The following is an 18,635-nucleotide window of genomic DNA, read 5'->3' on the forward strand; positions in this document are numbered from 1 at the left end:
CGGTTAACTAGGGTATAACTATTCCCAGCTCCACAAAGTCTCCTCTTCAATTTTTCCCTTGGAACTAGACAAACTTTCAACTTAAGCACTCAAGCAATTCATTTCTCAGCCCAGCACTTGCTCGAAACTCATAGCAAGCACTAATAAACCCTAGGACTAGACCCTCCTATACTGTACAGAAGGACAAGGCTCTCGATTCAACCTTACCAGCCATTCAGTAAAACAGTTCACTGTACCTATCCAGGCATATCCAAAGGGCAGTTTCAAGGTGTACTCTCCAGTCCAACTGGTGAATCTGGGCATTTTGAGGGAATGTTACAACTGCCTCATGTACACAGACAACCCTCTCCTCCTACCACCAAACACTAATACATGTGGGAGATGCAATTATACAGCCAAACTGGAGGCTAAGCTCTCTCAACCTACAGCTGGATCAGACAGTCAAAAGGAGAAGGGAAATACTTACATCACGTCTCACATAGACCCATTAAACCAGCACAGGAAAAAACACACATGAATACACGAAAACATACTCGGAGGCTCTAAATAAAAATCTGCAAAAACAACAGAGACCTCCAAAGCAGACATTCAAGCAACCTCCACCCCCCAACATAAATCATGAAACACATACTTCACAAAACCAGTGTGCCATGCAATCACAGCCCTTAAGGCAAAATAACATACCCAGCATACTAGTAATAGGTGACTCTATAGTCAGGCACACTGATGTCCCACTCACTAGGCTGAATAAGGAGAAGGTTACTGTTAGCTGCCTGTCGAGTGCCAGGATCTGCCAAATAACACAAGCACTCAGGTCACTCCGGACCAAGTACAAATACGACTCTGTCATTGTCCATATTGGTGTGAATGACCTGAGCCATACCTCCCTGGACTACATGAAAAGAGACATGGAAGAGCTCTCTGATCTTGTAGCCCAGGCCGGTATGACCCTGACCCTGAGTAGCATCCTGCCCTCACCAAGAATGATACCACAGTATAAAGAAAAAGTTATCAATTTCAACAATTGGCTAAGTTTCTGGTGTCATAAAAAGGGGATCCAGTGTCTGTCCGCCTGGGATGACATGCTCGACAAGCCACACTGTTTCGCTAGAGATGGCTTGCACCTGTCACCCTTAGGCTTTCAAATATGGGCTAAGGCTCTTGCCACCCCCATAGTGCCTTTTTAGGCAAGGTTCAAAAGACAAACCCACCGCCATAAATAGCACAAGTAACAAAAAACTGAGGGTGATGCTACTCAATGCCAGAAGTCTAAACCTCAAAATGCATGCACTCAAGGCACTCCGCAATATGGAGAAAATCGATATATGTGCAGTATCATTGGTCCGATCCGACCATAAGCTAATTACCCTAGATATCCACATCCTGCCCCCACCCCCCATTAAGGAAACCATGGTAAAACATTTCTCCAAAGCCAACTTCATGCTTCTTAAGACAGAAGTGGTGAACTTCTTGACACCCATGCAGATGTACAATACAGTTACAACTACTGAATCCTACACAATTGCACTTTATAAGCACTTACATGAGTGCATGGATCGTGCTATCCCAAACAGAACCAAGATGCTATCCTCCAAAACAAGGAAGCCAATCTGGTGGACCCTGCCATAAACAAACTGTACAACAGAAGGAAGAAACTGTTGCAAAAGAGAGTAAAATCCCATGAGTGGAGGAGCTCCCTGGTCAGCCTCAGTCAGAAGCTGCGATCCTTGATAAAATCCTCCAAAACTAGTTACGAAAACAAAATCGCCACTGATTCTAAAGACAACCACAAAGCATTCTATAGCTATGTCAAGAATCTCGATGGCAACACTCAGATCTGCTCTGAGTTACAGCACAATGGCACTAAATATACAGATCCAACTGATATTGCCAACATCCTGAAAGATAGGTTCAGTGCTAACTTTACCCCCCTCTCACCCCCTAAAGAGCCCATCTCTATACCGGAAGAATACAACGTTCCTGTAATCATGGCTGCACAGGTAAAAAACACACTCTCCAAAGCCAAGAACACAGCATCCATGGGACCAGACAACATCCCAGGCTGCGTTCTACATGAACTACAGAATGAACTGGCACCCCACCTAAGTACCATGTTCAATCATAGCCTCACCTCCGGCTTTGTGCCTGCTGAATGGCGCACAGCGACTGTTATCCCACTTCACAAGGGGGAGCCACCACGGACCCCGGGAACTACCACCCCATTAGCCTGACGAGCCTGGTCTGCAAGGCCATGGAATGTATCATCATGGAACTTATAAACAAAGACATTGGTAATCTCCAAACTCTGGACCCCACCCAGTTCAGGTTTGTAAAAGGCAGATCATGTCTCCTAAACCTGATAGACTTCTTTGAAGCATTAACCAAAGCCGTAGACAAGGGTAAGGTGGTTCACACAGCCTATCTAGATCTTGCCAAGGCTTTCGACACCATCCCCCACTCTGGAATTATAGATAAACTCACTAAACTAGGTATAAATCCCTATGTCACAAGATCGGTTGCCAACTGGCTCACTGACAGAACCCACACTGTGAAAGTGGCAGACTCCAAATCGGACTTCAGACCAGTGACAAGTGGAGTACCACAGGGTTCGGTCCTGGGTCCTCTCCTGTTTGGTGTCTACTTCTCTGAAGTACAGGCTAACACAGAAGGTCTTTGGCTAACGAAGTTCGCAGATGACTGCAAACTAGGAGCCATAATCAAAACTCCTAATGATGTGGACATCCTACAAAAGGGCCTCACTGAGACAGATGCCTGGTGTCAAAGCCATGGCCTCAAGCTCAATGCCAAAAAGTGCATTGTCATCCCCTTTGGTAAAAACTCTGTCCCCATGAACTAAAACATAGGCGGTAGTATACTTAACACCGAAAGTGTGATAACAGACCTTGGGACACAGGTGGACAGTAGTCTCTCCTTTGATAATCATATCACCACAGTAGTCAGGAAATCCTTCTACGTGGCACACCTCATCACAAAAGGCTTTTCATCCGGAAAAAAATAAGACATTGTTCCCCTCTACTCATCACTCATTACACCCATTATAGAGTACAACACCCCTTTTGGTATGTACCTCACAAGACATCTACAACAACTGGAAAGGCCGCAGAAATACCTCACAAAGAGGATTACTGGCCTCAAATAGATGCCCTACGCAGACCATTTCAAAAAACTCCAGCTTTACTCCGTCGCATATCACTTACTCAGAGGTGATCTCTGCCTAACATACAAAGCTATATCAAACCCAGAGCTGTTGGACATGCTCCACATAAAGAAATCCCAATCCGTCCGAGCTACACGCTCTAGGGACCTAAACCTTGTCACCACAATAAACAGAACATGTCGGAGGGATAGATTCCTGTCCCAGAGACTTCCCATACTCTGGAATAAACTACCTATCTATATCAAACAAAGCTCTGAATTAGCACTCTTCAAGAAAAATCTTGATGATTGGATGGGAAATAGAAAATTCACCCCAGGGATCACCTCTGTGACTCTGCTCGACAGTGGCACAGGAAAATAATTTTCTTTGGTGGCAAAAGCCAAGGTACCTTTTTGGCTGGGCTTGTACAGGCCCCAGGGCTGATAGCCTAGTACCTACCTATGAACCTATGAACCTAAGTAACAGAAACCTGGTTTAAGGCTCCAGAGAGCACCCCAGCACTACTAGGCTACAACTCATACCATACATTTCAGCCACAGAACCCAGACCAAAATACAAAAGGTGGGGACATATCCATATTCATCAAGGATACCCACACCTCCAGGTTAGTGGCACAGCATGATGCTTCAGAGATCATCCACATGCAACTAACAATGGGCAAAACTGCAATTCAAATTGTAGCTTGCTACAGATTACCCATCATGTCCCAGGACCCCCATTCCACATTTCTGGAAACACTGGGAAATATAAATTTTCTACCAAACACCCTAATATTGGGTGATTTCAATTACCCAAACATTAATTGGGGGAAACTGCTCAAGTACTAACACCCTTGCCCAACATTTCCTAGAATTGATAAACTCAAATGCCCTGGATCAACTGGTCAACACTCCCACCAGAGGTGACAACATATTCTAATCACCTGGTCATCACCAACATGGGCGACTGGTGCTCCACACCAGAGGTCAGCCCCTCACTGGTTAGCTCTGACCATAAACAAATCACTTTGGATATCCACATTCCACCCCCACCCCCGGACAAGGAAACCACCGCGAAAAACTTTTCAAAAGCAAACTTCACGTTACTTAAGATCGAGGTGGAAAGTTTCAAAGCCCCCATGCTAAAGGATAACATTGTCCAAGCTGCAAAATCCTTTACTAATGCATTCTACGGGCACCTACAAGAATGCATGGATCATGCTATCCCAAGCAAAACCAAGACTCACTCCTCCAAGAAATGGAAACCAGTCTGGTGGAGTGCTGCCAAAAACAAGCTATACAATAGAAGGAGGAAACTAGTACAGAAAAGAGTAAAATCCCAAGAAGGGAAGACATCCCTGATCAGTATCAGCAAGAAACTACGATCCCTTATAAAATCATCCAAGGCGAGTTTTGAAAGAAAAATTGCCAAGGACTCCAAAGATAACCACAAGGCATTCTTTAGCTATGTCAAGAATCTAAGTGGCAATGCTCAGATCTGCTCGGAGTTAGTGCAGAATGGTACAAAATACACTGAACCGACGATATTGCCAACATCCTGTCAGACAGGTTCAGCGCAAACTTCACCCCCCTCTCACCTCCAAAAGCATCCATAACTATACCAGAAGAATGTAGAGTTCCTGAAATCACAGACACTCAGGTTAAAACAGCCCTCTCCAAAGCCAAAAACACAGCATCAATGGGACCGGATGGAGTCCCAGGCTGCATCCTACATGAGCTCAAAGACGAACTAACCCCTCACCTAAACACTCTGTTCAAACTCAGCCTCTCCACAGGTTACGTACCCATAGAGTGGTGCACAGCAACAGTTATTCCACTCCACAAAGGTGGAGCCAAAACAGACCCCGGGAACTATCACCCTATAAGCCTGACTAGCTTGGTCTGCAAGACTATGGAGCACATCATTATGGAACTCATTAATAGAGAAATTGGGAACCTTCAAACACTGGATCCTACCCAGTTTAGCTTTGTTAAGGGCAGATCATGCCTCCTAAACCCGGTGGACTTCTTTGAGACAGTTACCAAGGCAATAGACGAGGGAAAGGTGGTACACACAGCCTACCTAGACCTCGCAAAGGCCTTTGACACCATTCCCCATTCCAGTATTATAGACAAGCTCACCAGCCTGAACATAAACCCCTATGTGACAAGGTGGGTTGCCAACTGGCTCACAGACAGAACCCACATGGTAACAGTTGTGGGAGCTAGGTCTGACTCTAAACCAGTTACAAGTGGCGTTCCCCAGGGCTCAGTCCTAGGACCCCTCCTGTTTAGCATATACTTCTCAGAGGTACAGGCAAGCACAGGAGGACTATGGCTGACCAGGTTCACAGGTGACTGCAAACTAGGGGCTATAATTCTCTGGCTGACACAGACATCCTCCAAAAGGGTCTCACTGAGATGGACAACTGGTGTCAAAATCATGGCCTCAAGCTAAATGCTAAAAAGTGCATAGTCATCCCCTTTGGAAAAAACAAAGTACCCACAAACTACCACATAGGTGGTAGTCCCCTAACTACGGAAGACATAATAATGGATCTGGGGACCCAAGTAGATAGTAAACTCTCCTTTGATAATCACATTGCCAAAGTGGTTAGAAAATCCTTCTACACCTTATCACAAAAGGGTTTGCAGCCAGATCAAAAGAGGTCATTGTGCCCCTCTACTCATCGCTCATCAGACCCATCATAGAGTACAACACCCCATTTGGGATGTATCTTACAAGACACCTGCAACAGATGGAAAGACCACAGAAGTACCCACCAAGAGGATCACTGGCCTCAAACAGATGCCCTATGCAGCTCGACTGAAGAAACTCCAGCTGTACTCGGTTACATACCGCCTACTCAGAGGTGATCTCTGCCTGACATGCAAGGCCATGTCCAACCCAGAATTGATTGACATGCTCCACCTAAAGAAAAGCTTATCCCCTCAAGCCACACGCTCTAGGGATCTAAACCTCACCACAACAATAAATAGGATGTGCTGGAGGGATAGATTCCTGTCACAGAGACTTCTCATGCTTTGGAATAAGATTCCAATCTACATTAGGCAGACCTCCTCGCTAACACTCTTCAAGAGAAACCTTGACAAGTGGATGGGAAACAGAAAGTTTACCCCGGGGATCACTTCAGTGGCTCTGCTGGACAGAGACACAGGGAACTAATCTAATGGGATGGCAAAAGCCAACACATTCTGGCTAGGCTTATAAATGCCTTCGGGCAGATAGCCTAGTACCTACCTATGAACCTATAGGGTAGTGTTTATGGGGGATAATTACATTGGCAAGTCCATTTTTCATGAAGGTATTTTTTGTAGCAGTTTTGAATTGATTGGGATGTTCAAGGGATCTTATATCTAGTGGTAGGCTATTCCAGGCTTGGAAGGGTTAAAGCTAATAGACTAGGTGACCCATTTTGGTCCTTGGTTTGTAGAGTTTTAGTAGGCCTTGTTCAGAACTGTGGAGTAATCTAGTGGGTAGGTAATAAGACATTAGAGATGAGATACTTGTCCAGAAAGAGAGCTTATAGAGAATGGAATGAATAATCAGAAACTGATTATACCAAAGCAGGTTAGGTAATTCTAGCCAATTTAGTTCTTTTAGTGAGAGACAGTGATGGGATTTGTAAGAAGTTTGGGCAGCCAAGCCCAGAGTCAAGCACAATCACTAAAAACTCTAACAGAATAAGGCTGTGTACTGTTCATGTGTAGTACTATCAGGTAAGAAATAACTTAAAACAGGCTGGGTAAGACATATCTTAACACAGGCTAGAGTCCAGCATGTAATAGACATAAGTTTGTTGAAACTAACAGGCAGTCTATTAAGAAATGGGGGGGGGTTCCTTGCTGCCAAGCTACTTTACAGCATACCAACTTGCTAGAGAGTACAGTAGATAATGCCTTAAATAAGTATATTGTAAAATGTAAAAACTAAGCCAACATACTTTGCAGATAAGGAGGTACTGCAAGGTAACAGAACAGAGCTGTGTGATGAGTGAGTTTCGCTGCAACCATTTAATGCAGCATGCAGGACTTTTAACAGTACACTGTCAGTATGGAGATGAAAAAGACAAACTTGACTGATAGCTGAGGAGAGAAAAAATAATAAAAAGTGTTACCAAATATGGGGTTTATCCCACAAAAGATAGATGGACGTATTTTAGAGAGGACAGAAAGAGAAACTCAAACAATATAAACACAAACTATTAAGACTACCACATCTGCATTCACTCTAGCACTAGTACAAATGCAATGCTACACAAAATTTAGCTTTAAAATGCTGGTGCAGTTAATAAATATACTTAGAAAAAAAACAGTTAATACAGATGTGTAATCAGGGTGAATATATATATATATATATATATATATATATATATATATATATATATATATATATACATAGACACACAGTCACACACACACACACACACACTTATGTTTGGCAAATGGCTTGATGGTAACGTACACATAGTTCAACAACAGACAGATGGTCATAAGATGACATAAAAAAGGGGTAAATATGCAACTCAGGTAAATTTCCTCTTGGTAAGGAAAGGACATTGGGGTAGAGATTGTCAGTCCACAGCATAAACCACTGGTGGCCACAGTTGGCTGCAAGCAGTGGTCAGAATGCTCTAAGGTTAACAGAGACTAGGCTAATGACCTGGAAGCAGACAGGAGCAAAAGCAAAATAGGAATTACTCAGGGCTCTAGCACCTCAAGAAGAAGGCAAAATAGGTGGAGTTCAAGAAGAATGGCAGTCTCCCAAAACAGTATGTGTACACTACAAAGCAAATATGTGGCTGAACCAGGTATGGATATTAGGTAAATAAGAAAGCCAGTTGTGGAATACAGATGTCCAGGAAGTTACCAAAAGAAAGGAGGAGTACAGGAAAAGGTGGAAGATAAAAAAGATGGAATAGGCTAAGAAGGAATACTGGTCAGCTAACAAAGTGGCTGAGAGAGAAGTTACAATAGGAAATAAGAAGGCCTCAGGGAACTCTACCAGCTTCTTGGATGCAACTCAGCATATGGCACAAAAAAAACTATATCAGGAACTCTATCAGGTTGCAAGACAAAAAGAGAAAGATAAAGAAGACACTCTTGATAAGGGATGCCCACAAGACATCAAAGACAGGTGGAGAGGTAATTCCAGCAGCCTCTGAATGATGAAAACCCCACAGAAGCTGTTCTAGATGCAGCCTACAATGAAAGATGAAGAAGAGCCTACCCTGCAAGAAATAAAAACAGCACTTCGGATAGCAAAGTCAGAGAAAGCAGCAGACTCAGATGAGATCATGGCAGATATCAGGATGCTGGGTGAGTAAGAGGAGAAATGGATCCAGAGAGTACAGTACTCATAGCAATATGTTCAGAAAGGTGCATCCCAGATGACTGGAGAATTAGCATACTACTGCCAGTGTGCAGGAACAAATGGAACATCTTTATAAATAATCTACACTCATCCTGCTCTCAGTCCTCTCATACAACACACTGATGACACGATCATCAGCTTTTCTGACAACTTGCCACACCTTCAATCACTTACCCAAAAATCCTTCAGCTATATCAAATGCTATCTTAATGATAGCCCACTTCAGTTGAACACCAAGAAAACTAAACTACTACTATTTCTCCCAAAACCTCAATCTCATTTCAAGTCTACCTTTACTATCACATCTCTTGATAACACCAAAATAGAAGTAGTGCCACATACTAAACTCCTTGGCATTACCATCAATGATCAACTAAAATATGACCTACATATCCAAAACTGTATAAAAAAATCACCAAAACTCGGCATGTTTTACGGATCAAAAAAATTTGTAACCCAGAGCTCTAGTCCCTCATCCTAATGCTTACCTACTTCCAGCTCTTGTCTATGTCTCTCCCATATTTTCCAACTTACAATCTATCCTGAAAACCAAACTAGAACTCTGCTACAACAAAATTGCCAGATTTGCTTCTAGTCAGCCTTATAACTTTCACCACTGTCTGTCTCTAAAAACCTTAAACTGGCTCGAGCTGCCACGTCAGCTTCTGCTCTCTCAACTTTTCCTTACTTATTACATACTTAATAAACCAACATCCTGCCCAGCCATCTCATTCATCATCACTTTTTATACTCCCAACCGCCATCTCGAAGCTCTGACCAACTTCTTTTGGAAATCTACAAACATAAAAGATCCATGGGCCACAGTTTATACAGCTATGCAGTGGCCCTGGCCTGGAACAAAATTCCTTTAGCTATAAGATCCATCCCAAAAAGTCACAAACTTAAGAAGACACTATGAGGAAGACTCCTCAACACCTGGCACTGTTTCTGCCTTAACCCTGCCTAATACCTCCGCAATCCACTTTCTGGTCCTCCCCCAACACAGCATAGTATTTCAGTATTAGGCAACACAACCCCACTTAGTATCCCAGAAATCCACTACTTTCTCCTGTCCCAACTCTGCCCAATATTTCAGTAATCCACATCATAGCCCTCTCTACCCTTGTCAATAACCTTTTTCACTTCCCCCTTCTACATCCTACCTACTTACCACCTCCTCCTTTATCCTCACTTTCACCTTCTTCACTATCTTGCTGGCTTCCTCTTCTTCTCTTCTTTCTTCTTACCTCGTCTCCCCTTCTACTGCCTGTACCCACTCATACATCTTTCATCTTACAACTCCTGCTCTCTATACTTTTTTCACCTTTTTCTTTTTCCCCCTTTTATTTTTCTCTCTGCAAAATAATATAACCAATCTAATTTGCTAATGTTGCTCTTTTTTTCTCACACAATTCTTCTGAGGCTATAATTCTATTTATATAAATAAAATGTGTCTGTCCTCAACATACTTTCTGTTATATAACTATTTCATGTTTCACATTTTTTCCTGGCTATCTGATGTAAAACTTTAGCTCTGTTTTGGTTAACTTTGTGTGTTATTTTTCTCATGTTTAGAGCTTTTCTCCCCAGGCCTCTGCTAAAAAAGGGCACTTGCCCAGTCAGACTTTTCCTGGTTAACAAATGTTGAAATAAATAAATAAATAAAAATCCACAACTGTAGGCAGTACATAGGTGTCAATTTACATGAACACCCTGGAGAACGTGATTGATAAATGAGTACACAGAGTTTCTGGTGTCATTCAGAGGGCATCCAGTATTTGTCAGCCTCTGATGACATGGTTGACAGACCCCGATGCTTTGCCAGAGATGGTCTTCATCTGTCAACCCTGGGATTTCGGTTACTGACTAAGCCTCTTGCCATCCCCATAGTGCCTTTTTTAGAAAATGTCACAAAAACAAAATTCTCAACATAAAAATACCCTCTAATAATAACCTCAAGGTTATGCTGCTAAACACTATGAAACTGCACTCACTGGAAGCAGTCCTCACCTTGGAAGATGCTGACATTTGTGCAGTAACTGAGACCTGGTTTAAGGCTGCGGAGAGCACCCCAGCTATACCAGGTTGCTTTTCTTTCCACACATTCAGATCACAAACTGAAGGTGTGAGAACTAAAAGAGGTGGTATATCAATATTCATTAAAGATAAATGCACCTCTAGATTGGTTAAACAGCACAATTCCCTTGAATTACTTCAGGTGTAATTGACTGTAGGTAAGACCACTCTTCAGGTCATTGCCAGCTATAGGAACCCTCCATGAATCAGGACATCCATTCAGCCTACTTGGATCTACTTAAGTCGACCAAGATATAACCAAACACCCTGGTTTTGGGTAACTTTAATTACCCGTCCATATACTGTGTAAATTATACATGTTCTAACTCACTTGCCCAAAGGTTCCTGAACTTCATTAATTCCAATGCCCTGGACCAGTTGGTTGACACATCCACAAGGGGGTCAAACATCCTGGACCTGGCCCTCACCAACATGGGGGACCACTGCACCACCCCCAGTGTGTGGCCATCCCTGGTGAGATCTGACCACAAATCAATCTTGCTAGAAGTAACTGTCACACTGACAGCTATTGGGTATTTTGTAAATAATTCTATGTCATTTGTGAATATTGATATGATTTATACATAAGTGTGTATAAAGTACCGAACTAAAATGTAACCATAGTATACCCTGCTGGCTTAGAATAGAAATGTATATAAACTGTTGCAATTGTGTAACTTATATGTTTTAACAGTAGAAAGTGGGACATAAAAGGTTAACTTGCAAAACTTCAAGAAAATAAGTTGAAATTAAATTGCTTTATGATTTTGCAATAAAAGTTCTCTCTCAGTTTTAGTGTATCAGACACAATGTCTAGAGCTAAAAGTTTTTTGTACTGTCTTGGAAGAGAAGTAATTACTAGGTTTTAAATGCAGAAGTGTTTTATTGTTTTATTACTTTCAGGATCTGCAAACATCTGACAGGTGTGTATTTTCACACAGAGATGTTAAATTTTATTAGTTTCTAACAAAAGGGGGTTTACCCTGGGAACTGAAGTCAGGTGACAAAAAGTGATGTCATCCAAGCTAACCCAGCACTAATATTTGATAGTAATTTAAGAACTCTCTCAGAGAAAGGATAGGCATTTTGTATTTAGTCTTTGACCTGGAAACGTCCACTCATCATCACTACATCTGCACTTGCCTTGCTGTAAGTACAGTTTTAGGGCATAGTAACTCTTTTAAATATAGCTAGGAATATAATACAATTAGTTTAGAAGTTGTCTGTATTTATTTGAGACTGTCTTGCAATGTTGTTTTAACTATTTCCTGTGATTTTGAACTGTGTTAATTTATTTAGTATTATCTTGTTCTTCTATTATTTATTATTAAATATATTTAAACCTATGTTTGTGGCTGATATTTGTGAGACTTATTTAAGCTCTTAGAGTACTTGCATATGTCTTTGGTGACACTGTACAGGCCATTCCTAAATAGCCTTGCTCTTCCTCATACTACCATTTGGATTAAAAGTAGCATTACACAGTAGGATTGGACACCCTTTGTTAAGGGCCGTACAGTAGCTTATAAGTAGTGGTTGGTGGCAGTGGAAACTACCTTATAGTCTGGGCAGAAGGGGACATAGCTAGTAAACCTGTGCCAGCCTTTACCGGGAGTGTGTGTGTGTTTGTGCATAAATCAAACCTCAAACAGAGAGTGTGTGTGTGTGTGTGTGTGTGTGTGTGTGTGTGTGTGTGTGTGTGTGTGTGTGTGTGTGTGTGTGTGTGTCAGCTACTTGGGCAGGGACATGAAGCACTGGTTGGACAGAGAGAGTGCTGGAGTTTTTGGCTTGGCCACTCAGCTGAGATCTCAACCCTATAACTGTGCCAGTGGGGAGTCTTATGAAGGATCTGGAGAAAGAGGGAGAAACCAGCCCCAGACTGACTGTGGTCTCTATGTGCTCTTAAGGAAATTTGTACTTTACTGTGTGTGTACTTGTTATCCTCCCAAGTGTACATTCCCCACTGGTGCTAGTAGTGAAGATTGAGGCTCCTTGATTACTGGGCCGGTGCAGGGGTGTCACAGTAACTACAACACAATATCCCCCCTTAGCAACAACTAGACTAAAAAACTTCTACAAGGCCAATTACAACCTCTTACTTGATGGCATAAATAGCTTCATAGCCACTCACTCCCCCTCCTGCCGGAACAGACACCTATGCTGAGTTATACACCAATGCTTTATACAAGCACCTGTACAATTGTATTGACTCTGCCGTACCTGATAGAACCAAAGCAAGATCTTCAAGGAAAAGCAAACCTGCCTGATGGATAACAAGAGAAAGAAATTGCTGTCTAACAGTAGCAAGGAATGGTCTCAAAACTAGAAAAACTCCCTCCTCAACTTAAACAAGCAAATAAGACTCCTAGTGAAGTCATCCAACGCTAACTACAAATCCAAATTAGCTTCCCTAACTAAAGATCACCACAAGGTGTTCTTTAGTTACATCCTTAACTTCAAAGGTAATGCCCAGATCTGCAATGAACTCATAGTTAATGGTACTACATATATAGAACCTGTGGATATAGCAAACCTGCTGGCTGACAGGTTCAGTGAAACTTCAATCCCCTGTCCCGACCCCATATACATACCTCAAAGCATCCTTAACACCTATCACCTCACCTAGTATCTCAGAGGAGCAGGTCTTAAATACCCTCTCCAAAGCCAAAAACACAGATTCTATTGGACCAGACAACATCTTGGGCTGTGTTCTACATGGGTTAAAACAAGAATTAGCATCACCATTGAGCACGCTTTTCAATCACAGCCTAAGCACCGGCTTTGTCCCAATGGAATGGAAAACAGTTGCCATCATCCCTTTGCACAAAGAGGGGTGTATCCATGGACCCCAGGAACTATAGACCCATTAGTCTGATCACATATATCTGCAAGGGCATGGAATGAATCATCATGGACCATATTAACAACAATATAAGAAATTTCCAAATGTTAGACCCCACCCAGTTTGGCTTTGTCCAGGGGAGATCATGCCTGTTAAACTTGGTGGACTTTTTTAACACAGTCACCACAGCTATAGATGAGGGCAAATCTGTGCATACAGCCTACCTAGACTTAGCCAAGACCTTTGACACAATCATCCACTCAGGATCAATTATAAGCTCATCCAGCTGGGTATCAACCCATATATTGTTAGGTGGGTTGCAAATTGGCTCACTGATAGAACTCATACGGTCAAAATAGGGGACTCCACCTCCTCTAGCAGAGCCATAACCAGTGGTGTTCCACAGGAATTGGTTCAGGGACCCATACTGTTTGGAATGTACTTCTCCAAAGTACAGGCTAAAACTAAAGGACTGTGGCTGACAAAGTTTGCTGATGACTACAAACTGGGATACATAATCGAAATGCCTAGTTATGTCAATATCCTGCAAGAAGGTCTTATGCAGACTAATGACTGGTGCCAAAGTCATGGTCTTAAACTTAATGCAAAAGAATGCATTATCATCCCCTTTGGCAAGGGTGATATTCCTGCAAACTACCACCTCAGTACCAATACCCTAAGCACACAGTCAGTGATAAGAGATGTGGGCACACATGTTGACAGCAACCTTAACTTTGATCACCATGTCTCCACAGTGGTAAGGATAGCATTATATAGTGGTTGTCTCATAAGTAAGGGCATTGCCTCCAGAAAAAAAGTGGTTGTAATACCCCTGTGCTATCAGGCCAATAATAGAGTACACTGCTCCCTTTGCTATGTTCATTTCTAAACACCTGTAGCAATTGTAGAGACCGCAATTGTTCCTTACAAAGAAAATTCAGGGTCTTCAAGATCTGTCTTATGCAGACAGACTGAAATCAGTGTCACTTTACTCTGTGTTGTACAGACTGATTAGAGGTGACCTGTGCCTTGCATATAGAGCAATCTCTGACCCAACTTTAATGGAAATGCTGCACATTCACAAGTCAAATGGTACATGGGTCACTCGCTCAAAGGACCATAACCTGTTATGTGACATCAGCAGATCTTGCTGGTGATACAGCTTTGTTTCAGAGGTTGCTCCACCTTTGGAACAAACTTCCTATTCATGTTAAACAAAGTCTCTTGTTGGCTCTATTTAAGCTCATTTTGAACAACTGGATGGGTAACTGGAAATTCACTCTGGGAGTTCCACCTGTGTTCCTCTTGGACAGGTGCAATTAAGTGCTGATTTAAGTGTCTGTTGAACCACACACCCTTGGGAACACAGGTAGATCTTGGCTAGGCATGTAAGGGCCCTGGGGCTATTAGCCTAGCAACCTCCTATGATCCTATGATCCTATAAGGGGTTTGTTAATATTGCCAAATGTTAGCTTACCTTCTATAAATCCACATTGATCCAGGTCTATTATTCTCCTCAGCAGTATCTTGCTCACTGTTTTGCCCAGATTGTCATAAACACTCTGTAATCATGATTCAGAACTGAAATAGGCCTGTATGACCTTGGATCAGGTTGAACTTTCCCCTCCTTAACTACCACTACAGCTTATTTTCTTGTCAAAGGAACATCCCCACCCAGAAAAAATATTTATTTATTTATTGACATTTGTTGACTGGGAAAGTCCACTGGGCCATTGACCCATTTTTAGTGGAGGCCCGGGGAGAAAAGCTCCACGGTAGTACATTCAAAATTAAAGAACATTAAGACATTTAAGAATTTTAAAAACATTTGTACATTATATATCATAATGGTGGTACATTCAATATAGTACATTAAAAGAACATATTCATAGTTCCATCTTCAGATAAAAATCCACAGAAGGTTTCAAGCAAGGGAGAGAGTAAAGCCCATAGGTAAAGAGGCAGAAGTATATAGTGAGGTAAGCTGTCAGTGTCACATAGGATAGATTAGTAAGAGGTAGGGAAAAGGAGTGAAAAGTCAGGCAGTAATGGTTTAGCATGAGGTGGGGAGGCTATGGAGGTTTGATTATTGTGCAGTGACAGGATAAGTTATTTTGGTAGTGTAATTTGAGTGATGATTTAAAGAGTTGTGAAGATTCCATTAGAGTTATATGGGGGGTTAATGTGTTCCAAAGTTTGGCTATATTATAGGAGTATAGACTTTATCCAGCTCTTTTGTTTGGTTTTATAACCTTTATTAGTTGTTTCTGAGAGGATCTAAGTGACCGAGCAGGAGTGTAAGTTTGTATGACTGAATGAAGCTCTGGGCAGAGGTGGGGTTTGAAAATTAATTTATGTGCTAATGTTAGCTGGATATAAGAAAGATGGCTTGAGAATTCGAGCCATATGAGTTATGCAATTGCTTCACAGTGGTGTGTACGGTTTGGTTTTCCTGAGGCAAATTTAGCTATTTTATAATAGCAAGATTGCAGTTTATTCCTATGGGATAACATTGTTAAAAAGTAAGTGCCACATTTTTATCTCCTGCTCCTTCTTTTCCCACTGTCCTATTGGAATGCCATCACTGCCAGGGTTTTCACTGTATACTGGGTTCTTATTACTTTAGTTTTAATTTCTTTTATTTTAGATGTTAATATTCCTCTTTCTACTTCTATTAATCAAGGAAGATGTAATTGTCTGAAATATTTTACCATTTTCTGTGTGTTACTCTCAACCTCAGATAGGGCAAAGACTACACTAATGGCCAAAGTTCTCAAGGAAAAACTGACTTGGGTAGAGTTTAGGAAGGCCATTCCTGTGACCAAAGGCCTAATTTCAGCTCTCTGTAGTAACTTAGTATACTCCAATACGTGGATCACGAATAAATAAATAAAGTCCATGGGGAGCAAAACTTGCCCAGAATGATACCACAGTATAAGGACAAAATCATTGATTTCAACAATTGGCTAAGCTTCTGGTGTCATTCAAAGGGGATCCAGTATCTGTCTGCTGGGACAACATGATCAACAGACCACGATGCTTTGCTAGAGATGGTCTGCACCTGTTGCCCCTGGGATTCAGGTTACTGGCTAAGGCTCTTGCCACCCCTATAGTGCCTTTTTTAGGCAAAGTTCAAAGGACAAAACACAAAACCACCACCATAACAGGTACAAGTATGCAAAATCAGAAGGTAATGCTACTCAATGCTAGAAGTCTAAACCTCAAAATGCACTCTCTCGAGGCACTCCTAAAAATGGAGAACATCGATATCTGTGCAGTAACTGAGACCTGGTTCAAGGCTCCAGAGAGTACCCCTGCAATACCAGGCCACAACTCTTACCACACTTTTTGGCCACCAAACCAAGACCGAAACACTAAAGGTGGAGGAGTGTCCATATTTTCCATGGATATTCACACCATTGCCCAATGCAATGTGTCTGAAATTCTCCAGGTGCAACTAACACTAGGTAAGACTGCAATCCAAACTGTAGCTTGCTACAGATCCCGCACCATGCCACAAGATTCTCACTACACCTTTCTAAACATACCGGAAAATATTAAGATACAACCAAACACTCTAATACTGGTTGAGTTCAACTACCCTGCCATTAACTGGGAAAACTACTCATGTACCAACACCTTTGCCCAAATTCATAAATTCCAATGCCCTGGATCAACTAATCCATAGTCCCACCAGGGGCTCTAATATCCTAGACCTGGTCATTACCAACATAGAAAATCAATGCTTTACACCTATCATCACCCCCTCGTTGGTCAGGTCTGACCATAAGCTAATCACCCTTGACATCCACATCCCTACCCAACCCCCAGTAAGGAAACCTCTGTAAAAAACTTCTCCAAAGTCAACTTCATGCTACTCAAGTCAGAAGTGACAAACTTCATGACACCCACGCAGTCAAGAACTGAAAGTTCGACTGCTGAATCCTACACTAAGGCACTGTATGAGCACGTCCACTTGTGCATGAATCGTGCCATCCCAAATAGAACTAAGATGCTCGCCTCCAAAAAAAGGAAGCCAATCTGGTGGTCCCCTGCCATAAACAAACTTTACAACAAAAGGAAGAAACTGTTGCAGAAAAGAGGAAACTCCCAGGATGCAAAAAACTCCCCTACCAGCCTCAGTAAGAAGCTGAGATCCCTCATAAAATCCTCCAAAAGCTGGTTATGAAAATAAAATTGCCAAAGATTCCAAAGACAACCACAAGGCATTCTATAGCTATGTCAAGAATCTAAATGGCAATGCTCAGATCTGCTCTGAGCTACAACAGAATGGCATTAAATATATTGTTCCCAAGGAAATTGCCAATATCCTGGCAGATCGATTCAGTGTCAACTTCACCCGCCTATCACCCCCTAAAGGGCCCATCTCAATACCGAAAGATTGCCAAATTCCAATAATAATGGCCACACAGGTAAAAAACACAGCATCCATGGGACCAGATGGCATCCTGGGCTGTGTACTACATGAACTACAAAATTAACCGGCACCTCACCTAAGTGTCATGTTTAATCATAGCCTCACCTCAGTCGTCATGCCCACTGAGTGGTGCACAGCTACAGTTATCCCACTCCACAAGGGGGGGATCCACCTTAGATCCCGGGAACTACTGCCCCATCAGTCTGATGAGCCTGATCTGCAAGGCCATGGAACATATTATCATGGAACTTCTAAACAAAGACATTGGCAACCTTCAAACACTGGACCCCACCCAGTTTGGGTTCGTGAAGGGTCAATCTTGTCTCCTGAACCTGATTGACTTCTTCGTATCAGTCTCCATAGCTGTGGATGAGGGTAAGGTGGTTCACACAGCCTATCTGGACCTCGCCAAGGCCTTCAACACCATCCCCCATTCTGGAATCATAGATAAATTTACTAAGATGGGCAATAATCCCTACATCACTTGATGGGTTGCCAACTGGCTTACTGACAGAACCCATTCGGTAAAAGTAGCCGACTCCAAATCCAGCTCCAGACAAGTGACAAGTGGAGTACCTCAGGGTTCATTCCTGGGACGGCTCTTGTTTGGCATCTACTTCTCTGGAGTGCAGGCCAATATTAAGGGACTCTGGCTAACAACATTTGCAGATGATTGCAAACTGGGAGCCATTACTGAAGCCCCAAATGATGTAGATATTCTGCAAAAG

Source organism: Protopterus annectens, chromosome 12.part0 (assembly GCF_019279795.1).
Source record: "Protopterus annectens isolate FY-2018-M chromosome 12.part0, PAN1.0, whole genome shotgun sequence".
NCBI classification, from domain to species: Eukaryota; Metazoa; Chordata; order Ceratodontiformes; family Protopteridae; genus Protopterus; species Protopterus annectens.